Source organism: Pteropus vampyrus, unplaced genomic scaffold, assembly GCF_000151845.1.
Source record: "Pteropus vampyrus isolate Shadow unplaced genomic scaffold, Pvam_2.0 Scaffold12, whole genome shotgun sequence".
Taxonomy (NCBI): domain Eukaryota; kingdom Metazoa; phylum Chordata; class Mammalia; order Chiroptera; family Pteropodidae; genus Pteropus; species Pteropus vampyrus.
This window is the reverse complement of record NW_011888793.1, coordinates 10,251,233-10,267,751: the sequence shown is the minus strand read 5'-3', so window position 1 is coordinate 10,267,751 and position 16,519 is coordinate 10,251,233. Positions and strand designations below refer to the sequence as shown.

The 16,519-nt window shown below is 32.6% G+C and overlaps 1 protein-coding gene across 1 annotated transcript in view; it reads left to right on the top strand.

Annotated features, from left to right (window-relative positions):
* Positions 1–16,519, top strand: part of ZBBX (zinc finger B-box domain containing) — a 101,169-nt gene that overhangs the window by 36,655 nt on the left and 47,995 nt on the right. The window lies entirely within an intron of this gene.

Here is a 16,519-nt window from a genome sequence, read left to right as displayed (position 1 = left end):
GAATGATTATATGACATCAAAACTTCAAATAGAAAGCAGATTACAGGTGTGAATTTCCTGCATTAGTTTCTCATTGCTATTCTGGCTTACTTTTAAGGCTTCTCTCTAAATAGAATTTTTAAATGTTGTAATAAAATTTGAAAGGCACAGTTATTTAGACTGATACCATGTTTTTTTTTTTCTTGATACCAAGTGATTTAAGAAATTTTGACAAATATGTTTGTCAAATATGTTTGAGCTATTTTGAGCTATTTATATGCTATATTATTTTATTTTAAAATATTTTAACTACGTTAAGTGTGTTTTATTTACTATGTTGAATAGCTAACTGCATTTATAATTAGGGGCATGTGTTGGATCATCGTTTCTTTTTATTCTCTATGTGTCAAGGGGGAATAATAATACATAAATCATTAATTAATAAAACCTCTGGTTTTTCATTAGACTTTTAGAAGAAAGGTAAATCTAAGGGTCCTTCAAGTTCTAGTTTAAGTTATATTTAAATGGTACTAAAATAAACAATAAACTTCAGCCACAAGAATTTCACACTTCTGGGATTTGATTTCTATTTGACTTGCAATAGAGTTTTTTATACCATTGATATTTTTTACTGCTCATGAAAATTCCATATCTGTTTTTAGAAATATGATGAGCAGAACTGTATGTAAATATTTTGTTTTCTCTCCTTCTTTTCATGTATATTTATATGAGGATTTTTACTTAAATTTTTTTTTTGTTTGTTTGTTTTTAGTTTTGGCCATGTTGAAATTTCTGTCTTTCTCTATTTTTTCCAGCTGGTCTGAACTTAATTTTTTTCTTTCTTTTTTTTGATCCTAACGGTAGTTGAAACCTTTGGTTGAATAATTTATGGATATCTTTTTCTTCAACTTTCATAGAAAATTCAGAGTTGACTATGGTAAATGATATTTTTAGGGAACAAATTTCTTCTACTAAGACTATCTATAAAGATGGATTCATCAGAAAAGCAAAATAAAATTTGCTCTAAGAACAAAAGATATATTTTAATATTGAGAAAAATGAATGGATAAAGCTCATCTTTTCCTTTCTTACTTAATGGATTAGGATATTCAAAGTAATGTATTTTTATAAGTAAATTACTTTTACTTTGCCAACATATTTTGACTGTGGCAATTTAATGAGATTATTGCATTTTGTCATAGATCCATGATAATTTGAGGAATTTATCTGCTTGATATGGCCAGCATTTCCTCTTTTCTATGTAGCCCCCGACTCAGAGAGATTTTGTCTGATTTGTTATTGTGGATTTTAGATAACGGGATCCTTGTACTGTCATCACGCAATGCGTTCATTGCAGTGTATAAATAGAAATATGCTGGCAAAATAATCTGTGGAGGTTTCTGTGAATAAATAGATCTTGAGCAAATAAATGTTTTGATGATTTTTAATAAAAAAAAGTTTGCTATAAATTAAAGCATGATTTTAGAGTGTATGTGTGTTTCTGCCATAATATGATACATGATTTTTGAAAACTTGTACCTCCTTCTCTGTGATGTAGGTCTTGGTAGCAATTCACTTCTGACAGAGATCATTTCCATCTAATAGATCATTTCTATCAAAATGAAAAATTCAAACTGTTGCCTCCTTTAATTGTTTTAAATCAGGGGAAGTATCTTTATAGCTTCTTTATCTGCACTCTCATTTTTTCCGGATAGCATAACTTTGTGGAGTACATGGTGGTTAAAAGCCATTAAAACAATCTGTACTTGTACTTGTGCTAAGGAAAGGCATTTCTGTAGATTTTCAGCTTTTCCCTACGGTCTTCATATATCGCTAAGGCTTTGGCTTTAATTGTGAGACAGCTTGCCCATAATTGCCTCAAAACAGTAATGTGCTGGGAAAGAAAAACCTAAGAATCAATAAAACTCCACAGTTTTACTGACATCATACCCCTATTTACCAATTGCCTATGAGGTAATTCACAGCAAGGAACCAGAACAAAGGGAGTGTTTTCTTAAGAGCGAGGCCAAAAAAAAAAAAAAAAAAAAAATTTTCTCTCTCTATATAATGAAAAACAATTCCATTAGATCATAATTTGATCTTTCTGAAATGATTTTATCATTAAAGGCTTCCAAGTTCAACCATATTCAACAGTTGCTGCAACCAATGAATTCATAATGTTTCTTGAATTTTGCTGTAAAACATTTTTTTCTTTGTGTGTATGTATATGTATCTCAATCTCTATTTACTTAGCAAATACAAGTGAAATAACAAAACTTCTGAAGAAATTAGTTTTCAGTTTTTAATGCAAGGCTGTGGTTGCAATAAATCTTTTCTAAAATTTTCTAATTTGAAAATCAGTCGCAGTTCACTTAACGAAGAGACATTCCAGCATTTTCTTTTTTCACACTTAGGAAGCAACAAGTTTAAATTATGTGTGTACTTCTTTCACCTGAAACTTCTGGATCACATAAGGAGGCGTGGCTAGCTATGTCAACATGATCATTAATATTTATTGCTAGGTAGCCAGAGTTTAGGGTGATGATGGTAGTTAGAGTCTTAAAACACTGACACTACCATCAAGTATATCATTTTTCTAACTAAAGTAAAACTTTTACTCTTGGACCTTAACTTCTACAAGGTGCCATCCATTCCAAAAAGCTATAAAATATCAACTCTCTTTACTTTGATTAATGATACATTGTCAGAGTGATGAATTCTTCTAGAGTGTAATTTGAAAGATAATATCATTCTAGGGAGAAAAAAAAAAAGTTCAGATGAGAATTTAGAACAGTTACCAGATGAAATCCTACCATCACACTGTCTAGTGAAGGATGTGGGGGAATCTGGAAATGCTGACAGTAAATCACATTGTTTGGCTCTAGTTTAAGCTTCTATTCTATGGTGAGATATATGATTTACTATGCACCCTGAAGGCTGTTTTGATTTTTAAACATTTTTATCATGTGGAGAAGTTGCACAGTTAATTTTAATCATTTTCAGTCCCCTCTGCCTCTTACTGATACCTTTTAGTACTGCTATATGTAAATTTCATATTTAAAAGATGGAAATATAATTACCTTTGAGTTTTAAAATTTGAAAATATTTTATTACTAGATAAGGTACAGTTATGATACTTAATAATGCAGTTATCCATTTTAAATATTTTATAACAATAACCTTCACATTCTTGTTCATTGATTACTTATTTAAAAATGATAGTTTTTATATTATTAAGTGAAAGATGATATATTTTGTGTTGCAAATCTGGATGTGTCCTTTTAAGCAGAAACAAAAGGCTGCAGAGATATATACCAAACTGTTAACAGTGTTTCTCCCTGAGAAGTACTATTCATGAATTAGAAGGAACTTCTATTTCTTACTTTTTAATGTGGTGGTATTATGATTTGTTTTCACTGGGTTTCTGTAAATATGAAAAAAATGTTACTAACATAAGGCTATGTCTATGTAATTTTCAGTGAGGATACTTTTGAGTATTGGGCAGGAACTTTTCTTCTTAAGCTGTACTATTCCTCACATTTCAGAGGATTCATTAAACCTGATTATCATCCATTAAACGTCAGCAATGCTCTCCAATGATTGTAAAAGCACAAAACACCTCCCCACGTTTTCAAATCTCATTGCCCTAGGGAAGCACTGATCCTTGTATTAGTTAGATCTCTTTACACTAGCTTGAGCAAAAAAGAATTTTTTCTTGTTGCTAAAGACCTCACAGATGTCTGATTGTATAGGAATAGGGACAATGTGGGTGAGTCGCAATAAGAAGCAGGACTGGATATTGGAAAGCTTTTGAGAGGCCAGGCAGATTCCTTCCACTTTCAACTTTTATATTTATCCTGGAATTCTACCTTTCTTCTGGTGGATTTAATATCTTTCAGCCTTAAAATCTTTCTTTAGTATTTCTCGTAAGGCAGATCTGTTAGTAACGAATTATCTCTTTGTCTATTTGGAATTGTCTTTATTTTTGCTTTTATTTTTGAAGGACGATTTGGTAAATATAGAATTATTTTTGGCAATTTTTTCCTTTCAGTTACCTTTTCACTGCCTTCTGGTCTTTATTTTTTTCAAATGCGAAATCAGCTGTTATTTGTATTGATGCATGCTTATATCTGATGAGTCATTTTTTTCTTGTTCCTTTCAAGTTTTTCTAATCATCTTTGACTTTAAGTAGTTTGATTATAATATGTTTTTGTATGACTCTCTTTATGTTTATCTTTCTTGGGGTTTGGTAGGCTTCTTGGATTTTTAAAGTAATAATTTTCATCAAGTAGAGAATTTTGGGATCACCCATTCTTCATATATTTTTTGTGCTCATTTCTCTCTCTCTGATACTTTTCACTAAATATATGTTGGAATCCTGATAGTTTCCCCCAGTTCTCTAAGGCTGTGTTCATTTCCTTCAATCTTTTCCTTTTTGCTTTTCAAATTGGATAATTTATCTTGATCTATCATCGAGTTCTCTGAGTCGTCCTTCATCCACTTCTCATCTCTTGTTAACCTATTTTAGTCATTCTCAAGAGTTTTCATTTGGTTCTCTTTTATGATTTCCATTTCTTAATCAGTCCTTCTGTAGATCTTATTTTCAGGATCATCCCATTAAATGTTTGGCTGGTCTGCTGCTCACCTGAACTGGGATGAACACCTCAGGCTGTCAGAGCTGTAGGTTTTCTCCATTCATTTATAACTAAATTGCTAGTTCATTGATAATACTACCGTCACTTCAGGATTCTGTCCTCTGCTAAGAATCAAGCACACTTCCTATTTAGCAAGGCCAGTCTTGCCCTAGTTACATTGACAAACTTGAGAAGGGAGATATAAGGTAGGAGCAGCCCCACGCAAGGAAGCCATATGCTCTTGCTGTTCTTCGGCAATGTCATAATGTTTTTCTTTGAGTAAATACTTTTCAACTTGCTTGCTTTGGTTGATTTTCAGAGCCCCGAAATGATTTTTAACAAATTTATTCAGTTTAATATTTGTTTTATGGAGATAGGATTATTTACTGACCCCTTATTATACCATAGTCTGAAGTCCCACTTCCATCTATTGAATTTCATAGAAATTCTATTTTCTGGATATTTGAACTATCTATCTTAACAGAGAAGTAGTATATTGTGATGTAAATAAAATTATAGCAATCATTTGAATGCACTGCTTTATGTTACCATGCCTCTAGGTGTTTTTCATCCAGAATGTGTGTTCTTCAAAGCAGCTCTGCAAGGTAGATCTTGTCTTCATTTTATAGTTACAAATACTTAGGCTTAGTCAGGTACATTATTTGCCCTTTTATGTCATTATTAATTGTGCCATTGGTTTTACCTGTGTTGACATTGACTTAGCTTGGGTATAAGGAAGAATTTTCAAATGGAAGTTTCAGTCATTTTTATCTTAGTGAGTCTGTTAAATTTGATTCAACCAACATTTCTCAGGTTCTTAGCCAGCCTCAAGCAATATTCTAGTTGCAAAATATGAAGGACAGGGCTGCAGGGAAGATAATTGAAAGGGTATAATGTGAAACATTGTATATAAGGAAGAATAAGACATAGTCCCTTCTCTCAAGGAATTCATAATCACAAAAGGAAAGACAGTTGTATTTAACCAGTTGTAACACAATTGACTGATAAGTGACACAGTGATGCTCAAAACTCAATATGCATTCAAGTTACCTGTTAAACTGCAGATTCTGATTCAGTTAGTTTGGGACCTGACATTTTATATTTTTAGCAAGTTTCCAGGTGACTGTGATGCTGCTGATTTATGGATATAGCTTTACTTTGAGGAGCATAGCTATAGTACTGATGTAAGCAAGGATGTATAAGAGCACACAGAAGATATGTTAATTTTGCTGCAGTTAGTTGAGGAAGAAAAGTTTGTTTCAGAGAGATTAAACAATTGACCCTTTCAAGCTATTTTGAATATACATTGGAACTGGATAACATTTGATCTGGGTATAAAATGATAAATACAATTCTAATAGGAAAGCTCACCTTTCCAAGTAGAGAGGAAAACTTTGGTAAGACATGGAAATAATGTTTTTATGTACGTTATTAGTGGGAAACACATTTTTAAAACAAGTTTTTTTTTTTCTTTTTTGCTAGCTCAAACGATACCCAGTTAGGTTTGTCTCCAAATTTGAGGCTATGCAGTAGGATAATGCTTGCTTCAATAAAAGAAGAACCTTCAAATCTCAATGGCTTAAAACAGTAAAAGTTTATTTTTTACTGTTTGACATGGATGTTCCTAAGACATCTCCCTCTTAAGCAATGATTTGGTGACTTTCACCTGAATCTTTAATATGTTACTTCCAAGGTCATCATACCTCTTTTTTTTTAAAAAAAAATTTAATTATTATTTTATATTAGTTTCAGTTGTATGAAATATAAGCTATGAAGTGATCCCCCTGATTACTCCAGCACCCATCTGGCACTACACACAGCCATTATAATAATATTAACTATATTCCCTATGCTGTACTCTAAATCCCTGTGACTGTTTTGTAACTACTAATTTGTATTCCTTCATCCCCTCACCTTTTTCACCCAGACCGCCCCCCTCGCCTCCCTTCTGGCAATCACCAGTTTGTTCTCTCTATCCGTTTTCATTTAGTTTGTTCATTTCTTTTGTTCCTTAGATTCCACATATGAGTGAAATCATATGGTATTTATCTTTCTCTGTCTGACTTATTTCACTCAGCATAATGTCTTCTATGTCCATCCATGTTGTTGCAAATAAGATTTCGTTTTTTAATGGCTGAGTAATATTCCACTGTATATATGTACCATAACTTCTTTATCCAGTTGTCTGTTGATGAGCACTTAGGTTGTTTCCATACCTTGGCTGTTGTGAATTCTGCTGCCATGAACATAGGGGTGCATAGATCTTTACGAATTATTGTTTTGGTTTTCTTCAGATAAATACCCAGAAGTGTAATTGCTGGGTCAAGAGGCAGTTCTACTTTTGAGTTTTTGAGGAACCTCCAAACTGTTTTCCAGAGTGGCTGTACCAATTTGCAATCCTACCAATAGTACATAAGGATTCTCTTTTCTCCACATCTCCACCAATATTTATTGTTTTTTGATTTATTGATGATAGGCGATCTGACAGGTATGTGGTTCTAATTTGCATTTCTCTGATGATTAGTGACCTTGTGCATCTATTCATATGTCTATTGGCCATCTGTATGTCTTTTTTGGAAAAATACCTAGTCATGTCTTCTGCCCATTTTTTAATTGGATTTTTGTTGTTGTTGTTGTGGAGTTTTATGAGTTCTTTATACATTTTGGATATTAAGCCCTTGTAAAATGTATCATAGACAAATACCTTCTCCCATTCAGTAGGTTGTCTTTTCATTTTGTTGATCATTTCCTTTGCTATGGAAAACTTTTTAGTTTGACGTAGTCATATTTGTTTATTTTTCCTTTGTTTCCCCTGTCCAAGGAGATATATAAGAAAAAAAATTACTAATAGCAATATCAAAGTTTAGTGCCTATGTTTTCTTCTAGAAGTTTTACGGTTTCCGGTTTTACATTTAAGTCTTTAATCCATTTTTAGTTTATTCTTGTAGACAGTGTAAGAAAGTGGTCCAGTTTCATTTATTTGTGTGTATCTGTCCAGTTTTCCCATCATCATTTGTTGAAGAGACTGTCCTTACCCCACTGTATATCTTTGCCTCCTTTGTCATAGGTTAAATGACAATATAAGTGTGGTTTTACTTCTGGGTTCTCTATTCTGTTCCATTGATCTGTGTTGGTTTTTATACTAGTACGATGCTATTTTGATTGCTGTAGACTTGTGGTATAGTTTGACATCAGGTAATGTGATATTTTCATCTTCGTTCTTCTTTCTCAAGATTACCATGGCTATTCAGTATCTTTTATGGTTTCATATAAATTTTTGGATTATTTGTTCTAGTTCTCTGAAAAATGCCATTGGTATTTTGATAGGGATTGCACTGAATCTATAGATTGCTTTGGGTAGTATGGAGACTTAGTCAGGTACATTATTTGCCCTTTTATGTCATTATTAATTGTGCCATTGGTTTTACCTGTGTTGACATTGACTTAGCTTGGGTATAAGGAAGAATTTTCAAATGGAAGTTTCAGTCATTTTTATCTTAGTGAGTCTGTTAAATTTGATTCAACCAACATTTCTCAGGTTCTTAGCCAGCCTCAAGCAATATTCTAGTTGCAAAATATGAAGGACAGGGCTGCAGGGAAGAGAATTGAAAGGGTATAATGTGAAACATTGTATATAAGGAAGAATAAGACATAGTCCCTTCTCTCAAGGAATTCATAATCACAAAAGGAAAGACAGTTGTATTTAACCAGTTGTAACACAATTGACTGATAAGTGACACAGTGATGCTCAAAACTCAATATGCATTCAAGTTACCTGTTAAACTGCAGATTCTGATTCAGTTAGTTTGGGACCTGACATTTTATATTTTTAGCAAGTTTCCAGGTGACTGTGATGCTGCTGATTTATGGATATAGCTTTACTTTGAGGAGCATAGCTATAGTACTGATGTAAGCAAGGATGTATAAGAGCACACAGAAGATATGTTAATTTTGCTGCAGTTAGTTGAGGAAGAAAAGTTTGTTTCAGAGAGATTAAACAATTGACCCTTTCAAGCTATTTTGAATATACATTGGAACTGGATAACATTTGATCTGGGTATAAAATGATAAATACAATTCTAATAGGAAAGCTCACCTTTCCAAGTAGAGAGGAAAACTTTGGTAAGACATGGAAATAATGTTTTTATGTACGTTATTAGTGGGAAACACATTTTTAAAACAAGTTTTTTTTTTTCTTTTTTGCTAGCTCAAACGATACCCAGTTAGGTTTGTCTCCAAATTTGAGGCTATGCAGTAGGATAATGCTTGCTTCAATAAAAGAAGAACCTTCAAATCTCAATGGCTTAAAACAGTAAAAGTTTATTTTTTACTGTTTGACATGGATGTTCCTAAGACATCTCCCTCTTAAGCAATGATTTGGTGACTTTCACCTGAATCTTTAATATGTTACTTCCAAGGTCATCATACCTCTTTTTTTTTAAAAAAAAATTTAATTATTATTTTATATTAGTTTCAGTTGTATGAAATATAAGCTATGAAGTGATCCCCCTGATTACTCCAGCACCCATCTGGCACTACACACAGCCATTATAATAATATTAACTATATTCCCTATGCTGTACTCTAAATCCCTGTGACTGTTTTGTAACTACTAATTTGTATTCCTTCATCCCCTCACCTTTTTCACCCAGACCGCCCCCCTCGCCTCCCTTCTGGCAATCACCAGTTTGTTCTCTCTATCCGTTTTCATTTAGTTTGTTCATTTCTTTTGTTCCTTAGATTCCACATATGAGTGAAATCATATGGTATTTATCTTTCTCTGTCTGACTTATTTCACTCAGCATAATGTCTTCTATGTCCATCCATGTTGTTGCAAATAAGATTTCGTTTTTTAATGGCTGAGTAATATTCCACTGTATATATGTACCATAACTTCTTTATCCAGTTGTCTGTTGATGAGCACTTAGGTTGTTTCCATACCTTGGCTGTTGTGAATTCTGCTGCCATGAACATAGGGGTGCATAGATCTTTACGAATTATTGTTTTGGTTTTCTTCAGATAAATACCCAGAAGTGTAATTGCTGGGTCAAGAGGCAGTTCTACTTTTGAGTTTTTGAGGAACCTCCAAACTGTTTTCCAGAGTGGCTGTACCAATTTGCAATCCTACCAATAGTACATAAGGATTCTCTTTTCTCCACATCTCCACCAATATTTATTGTTTTTTGATTTATTGATGATAGGCGATCTGACAGGTATGTGGTTCTAATTTGCATTTCTCTGATGATTAGTGACCTTGTGCATCTATTCATATGTCTATTGGCCATCTGTATGTCTTTTTTGGAAAAATACCTAGTCATGTCTTCTGCCCATTTTTTAATTGGATTTTTGTTGTTGTTGTTGTGGAGTTTTATGAGTTCTTTATACATTTTGGATATTAAGCCCTTGTAAAATGTATCATAGACAAATACCTTCTCCCATTCAGTAGGTTGTCTTTTCATTTTGTTGATCATTTCCTTTGCTATGGAAAACTTTTTAGTTTGACGTAGTCATATTTGTTTATTTTTCCTTTGTTTCCCCTGTCCAAGGAGATATATAAGAAAAAAAATTACTAATAGCAATATCAAAGTTTAGTGCCTATGTTTTCTTCTAGAAGTTTTACGGTTTCCGGTTTTACATTTAAGTCTTTAATCCATTTTTAGTTTATTCTTGTAGACAGTGTAAGAAAGTGGTCCAGTTTCATTTATTTGTGTGTATCTGTCCAGTTTTCCCATCATCATTTGTTGAAGAGACTGTCCTTACCCCACTGTATATCTTTGCCTCCTTTGTCATAGGTTAAATGACAATATAAGTGTGGTTTTACTTCTGGGTTCTCTATTCTGTTCCATTGATCTGTGTTGGTTTTTATACTAGTACGATGCTATTTTGATTGCTGTAGACTTGTGGTATAGTTTGACATCAGGTAATGTGATATTTTCATCTTCGTTCTTCTTTCTCAAGATTACCATGGCTATTCAGTATCTTTTATGGTTTCATATAAATTTTTGGATTATTTGTTCTAGTTCTCTGAAAAATGCCATTGGTATTTTGATAGGGATTGCACTGAATCTATAGATTGCTTTGGGTAGTATGGATATTTCAACGATGTGGATTCTTCCTACCCATGAGCATGCTATATGCTTCCATTTATTTGTATCTTCTTCAATTTCTTTTTTCAATGACATAGTTTTCCTAGAACAAGTCTTTTACCTTCTTAGTTATTATGATTCCTAGATATTTTGTTTTTGATGTAATCGTATATTGGATTGTTTTCTTAATTTCTCTTTCTGATAGTTTATCATTGGTGTATAAAAATGCAACCAATTTCTGAATATTTTGTATCCCGCTACTCTACTGAATTCATTGATCAGCTCTAACTGTTTTTTTGGTGGAATCTTTAGGATTTTCTATATATGATATTATGCGGATCTACAAATAATGACAGTTTTACTTCTTCCTTTCCAATTTGGATGACTTTTTTTTTCCTCTTTCTTGTCTATTTGCTGTTCCTAGGACTTTCAATTCTATGTTGAATAGAAGTGGTGAAAGTGGGTATCCTTGTCTTATTTCTGATATTAAGGAAACCACTTTTAGCCTTTCTCCATTGAGTATGATGTTAACTGTAGGTTCGTCATATATGGCCTTTATTATGATGAGGTATATTCCTTGTATTTCCACTTTGTTGAGAGCTTTTATCATAAATCATTGCTGGATTTTGTCAAATGCCTTTTCTGCATCTATGGATATGATCTTCTGATTTTTATCTTTCATTTGTTAATGTGGTGTATCTCATTAATTGATTTACAGATATTGAACCAACCTTGCATCCCAGGAATAAATTTAATTTAATAATGGTGTATGACATTTTTAATGTATGCTGAATTCGATTTGCTAATATTCTGTTGAGGATTTTTGCATCAATGTCAATGTTCATCAGGATATTATCCTATAGTTTTATTTTTCTGTAGTGTTTTTGGTTTTGGAATGACGGTAGTGGTAGCCCCATAAAAAAGAATTAGGAAGCCTTCCTTCCTATTGAATTTTTTGAGAAGAATAGGTATTAATTCTTTAAATATTTGGTAAAATTCACCTATGAAGCCATCTAGTCCAGGATTTTTTTTTTGGAAGTTTTTTGATTATTGATCTTATTTCGTTGGTGGCAATTGGTCAGTCAAATTTTCTGTTTCTTCTTTACTCAGTTATGGGAGAGCGTATATTTCTAGGAATGTGACCATTTCTTCTCGATTGTCCAATTTTTGGCATATAATTGTTCGTGTATTTTCTTATAATCCTTTGTATTTCTTTGGAGTCCTTAGTTCTCTTTCATTTCTGATTTTATTATTTGGGTCCCCCTTTTTTTCTTGATAAGTCTGGTTAAAGATTTATCAGTTTTGTTTATCCTTTCAAAGAACCAGCTCTTGCTTTCATTGATCTTTTGTATTGTTTTTCTTGACTCTATTATGTTTATTTCTGGTCTGATCTTTATTATTTCCTTCCTTCTACTCACTTTAAGTTTTGTTTACTGTTCTTCTTCTAGTTCTTTTAAGTATAAGTTTAGATTGTTTATTTGAACTTTTTCTTGTTTCTTGAGGTAGGCCTGTAGTGCTATGAATTTTCCTCTTAGGACTGCTTACGCTATGTCCCACAGATTTAGAATCATTGTGTTTTCATTTTCATTTATCTCTAGGTATCTTTTGACTTCTTGCTTGATCCTATTGTTAACCCATTCATTATTTAGTAGCATGTTGTTTAGCCTCCATGTATTTGCATTTTCCAATTGTTTTCTTGTAGTTGATGTCTAGTTTCATACCATTGTGATCAGAGAAGACACTTGATATGATTTCAACTTTCTTAAATTTATTGATACTTGTTTTGTGGCTGTGGTATATTCTGGAAAATGTTTCATATGTACTTGAGAAGAATGCATATTCTGCTGCTTTAGGTAAAACACTCTGAAAATATCTATTAAATCCATCTGGTCTAGTGAATCATTTAAAGCTGTTGTTTCCTTATTGCTTTTTTTTGCCTGGAAGAACCGTCTATTGGTGTCAATGGGGTGTTAAAGTCTCCTGCTATGAGTGCTCCCCTGTCAATCTCTCCCTTTATGTTGATCTATAATTGCTTTATACATGTAAGTGCTCCTATGTTGAATGTGTATATGTTTACTAGGATTGTGTCCTCTTGTATTGATCCTTTTTATCATTTGTAATTCCTTTCTTTGTCTCTTATTAGAGTCTTTGTTTTAAAGTCTATTTTGTCTGATATGAGTCTTGCTACCCCAGCTTTTTAAAAAAATTTCCATTTGTATGAAATATCTTTTTCCATCCTTTTACTTTCAGTCTATGTGTGTCATTTGATCTGAAGTGGATCTCATGTAGACAACATATGTAAGGATCTTGCTTTCTTATCTATTTGCTACTCTATGTCTTTTGATTGGAGCATTTAATCCATTTACATTTAAAATGATTATTGATAGGTATGTAGTTGTTGCCATTTTATATTCATATTTATATTTTTTCCCCCTTCTTCTTTTTATAGAAATCTCCTTAACTTTTCTTATAATTTTGGCTTGACTTTCTTTAGCTTTTTCTTGTCTGGGAAGCTCTTTATATCATCTTCATTTTTAATTGATAGCCTTGCTGGGTAGAGTAGTCTTGGTTGTAGGTTCTTGTTTTTCATCACTTTTGTGCCAATATTTTGTGCCAATTCCTTCTGGCCTGCAAAGTTTCTGTTGAAAAATCAGCAAACATTCTTATGGGAATACCTTTGTAAGTGCCCTTTCTCTTGCTGGTTTTAGGATTATCTCTTTGTCTCAACCTTTGACATTTTAGTGATGATGTGTCTCATTACTGTACATTTTTTAACAAGATTGCTGAACAGTTAAAAGAGTAGAGAAGGCACACCCTTTTCTTATTACCTTGCCTTTGGAAGTGAAACTCATTACTATTTCTTGCATTCATCAAACAATTAAAGAGCTCTATCAGATTCAAGGGGAGTACCTACCTAGGTGGAGAGATGTGAGTATCTAGCAATTAGTTGTCAATTATTCTCTGGAGTAAGTATGGGAGATTGGGTCTGGAGAAGAAGTTGCAAATCATTAACATGCAATATAGGTTTCATATATCTAGAAACTTTTAATTATTGTATAATAGCATGTTATAGTACTGTGGTAAATTTCTAATCTTATAGATTCTGTTAAATTTTACACTTCTTAGTTAAGAGATAGATGGTTTAAGTTTATTCTATAATTCTACTCTTATAGAATGCTTTCTAATTTCGTTGTTCAAAGTTTTATTTTTTTTTCAAAATTTATATAGCCCTCCACCTTCCCTCCCTTAATATGTAGATGATAGAGAATATGAACAAAAAGAGAAGCTCTGTTCTTCCTTTAATTTGCTACTGCTTGCTCAAACATGAAAATAAGCCAAAATAAATTAAAAGTAAAAACTAAACAACCTCATCCCCACATGGGCAATTGTATATAGAATTATAGTTTTTGTTTTCTTAAAGGAATAATGTTTATACCAGAAATAAAATTTAATTAAGTTCAAGAGATCAAAAGGAAAGTCTATTTCCTGTGTTAACGTTATTCAGCAGGGAAAAAAGATTAGGCTAGAAGAAAGACCTTGGTTCTAACAAACTCCGATATTTCGTATCCACTTGGCTTTGACTTAAGCTTTATGAGCTTGGGTTTCCTTATGGAAGTAATGGGGATCACAATATCTGTTTCTTTTCCTTGTATGTTTATTTTAAGAATAAGAAAAAAAGTGTACATATGCACTCTTACAACTGAGAAAAGTAATATTTAAATATGCAATGTTCTGAGAAAGAAAACTTCCATTTATTAGCATTTTATTTATCTTGAATTAACAGAACTTTAAGACATCCAGATATAGCATTCCATTTTACCAATTTGCCATGATATTTAACTTATTTTTAACAATAAATTTGATGTAAGAATAAAGGAGTTATTTTGGCCATTTCAGAGTCTTTTAAAATGCTACCTAAAAGTATTATAAAAATTATTGAAACATTGATAACAAGATTCATTTTAGGGAAAGAATAATCTTTGTTTCATGTTGCTTAAATAAACATATATACTTGAATTGAATTATAATTCTTTCTTGATAATTTTATATAAAATTAATTGTATTGTTTTTGATATTTAAAAAAATATAAAATGAAAACTAGACATTTTAACCACCTTTGAAATCACAGATCTTTATTCTTTATTTAAGGGAATTTAAAATCAGATAGACTGGATTACTTTGTTTAAAAAATATTTGTCAAAATACAGGTATATCTGGAAGGATTAAGCATTACCATTGGCTTGAATTTTTTTTATTATTATTTTTTCTTTTTTTTCTTGTTAAATCAACTGTATTTAGCTTCAATTTATAAATGATAAAATGCACCCATCATTTCTTTGTGCTCATTGTTTAAAAATCATGGTTAAAAAACAAATAACATAAGTGTTACTCTCAATCATTTTTAAGTATACAGTTCAGCAGTGTTAAGTACAATTAGTAGTAAATAAGCCATAGGGATCTACTGTAAGTATAATGAATATAGACAATAATATTGTACTATCATTATATATTTCTTTTTTAAAAAGGACTACATAGGTCTGTATGGGCTTTTTAATTATCATTGGGAAAATTTGGAGCAGATATCATAGCTTTGTATATGGACAACAATATATATGCATAGGTCACATTAGTGATTTTTCATAGCTAAGTTATAAATTCAGTGTGAAATAACACTAGTTAATCTGATGTACATTGATTTATTCTAAAATCAAATGGCAGTGAATCTTAACAAATTTACAAAAGGTCATATTGGAAAGTTTCAATGTCATCAGCTATTTAAATAGGTAACTAGATGAAAATTTAAAAATAGGAATTTTCCATGGGAGAATACAAAATAATTATGTCTGATCTCTGCTGAAGTTTTCCTCTGTCTTGAGGACATTTGCTAAGAACTAAGACTGATTGTTTGCGTTCCTACTGCCAGGTTCTCAGAGAGCCTCTGAAGAGCCTGCCTCTTTCCCCTGGAGTTAGTTTAGTTCAACTTCAGATGGTATTCAGAATCCTGCAGGGTCTTAGGGCAGACCAGAGTGGTACTGATAGGAAAGTCCTCAGGAAATCGGGCCTTCCCGAGATTCACCTGTTCTTTTTCAGCCACTCTGAAGGCACATGAAAAGGTTTTTTGAATTCTTTTTCTCAGTCATTTATTTTAATTCTGCAATTCTTCTGCTTCCTCCCCCAACACCTTGTTTTTACTATATGTTATCTGCCAAGCATGGTAGTAGCATTACAAAGACTTAGGGAGACATAATTTTTCCTTCTGTGAGCTTACATGCTATGATGGGATAGATAGACACCAAAAGATGACATAAAATCAATATTGTAGGGGTTGGTAGGGCTCTACTCAGGGTAGGAGTAGGGTACAGAGAATCAGCACCTCACACAGCTGGGGAGGAAGGCAGTGAAAGGTTCCTAGACCTGTGTGAGTAACTTGGGACAAATCCAGAAGAAATAGGCATCTGCCAGGCAAAGAAGATAGTAGGGGAGGGAAGGCCTTCCTGGCAACTGAAACTCATGAGCAAAGGTAGGGCATGTGGAAAAACTTTGCCTGCACTAGGGAACTACAGGTAGATGTGTGCTCTTGAATAGTTAATACTTTGTAAAGATGTTTTATCATCAAGGAATGCTTATTACTGCTTATTCAGGCTCCTACTATGTTAGCTATATTTAGTTCTTTAGCCATAATGTGCACAAAATAACACATCTGCTTATTTGAGATTAACATAGTGGAAGGCTATGAGTCATTAGAATTATATATACCTGGGGTCGCTTCCTAGCTGTGCCACCCACTCACTGTGTGACCAAGGGCAAGTTATTAAAACA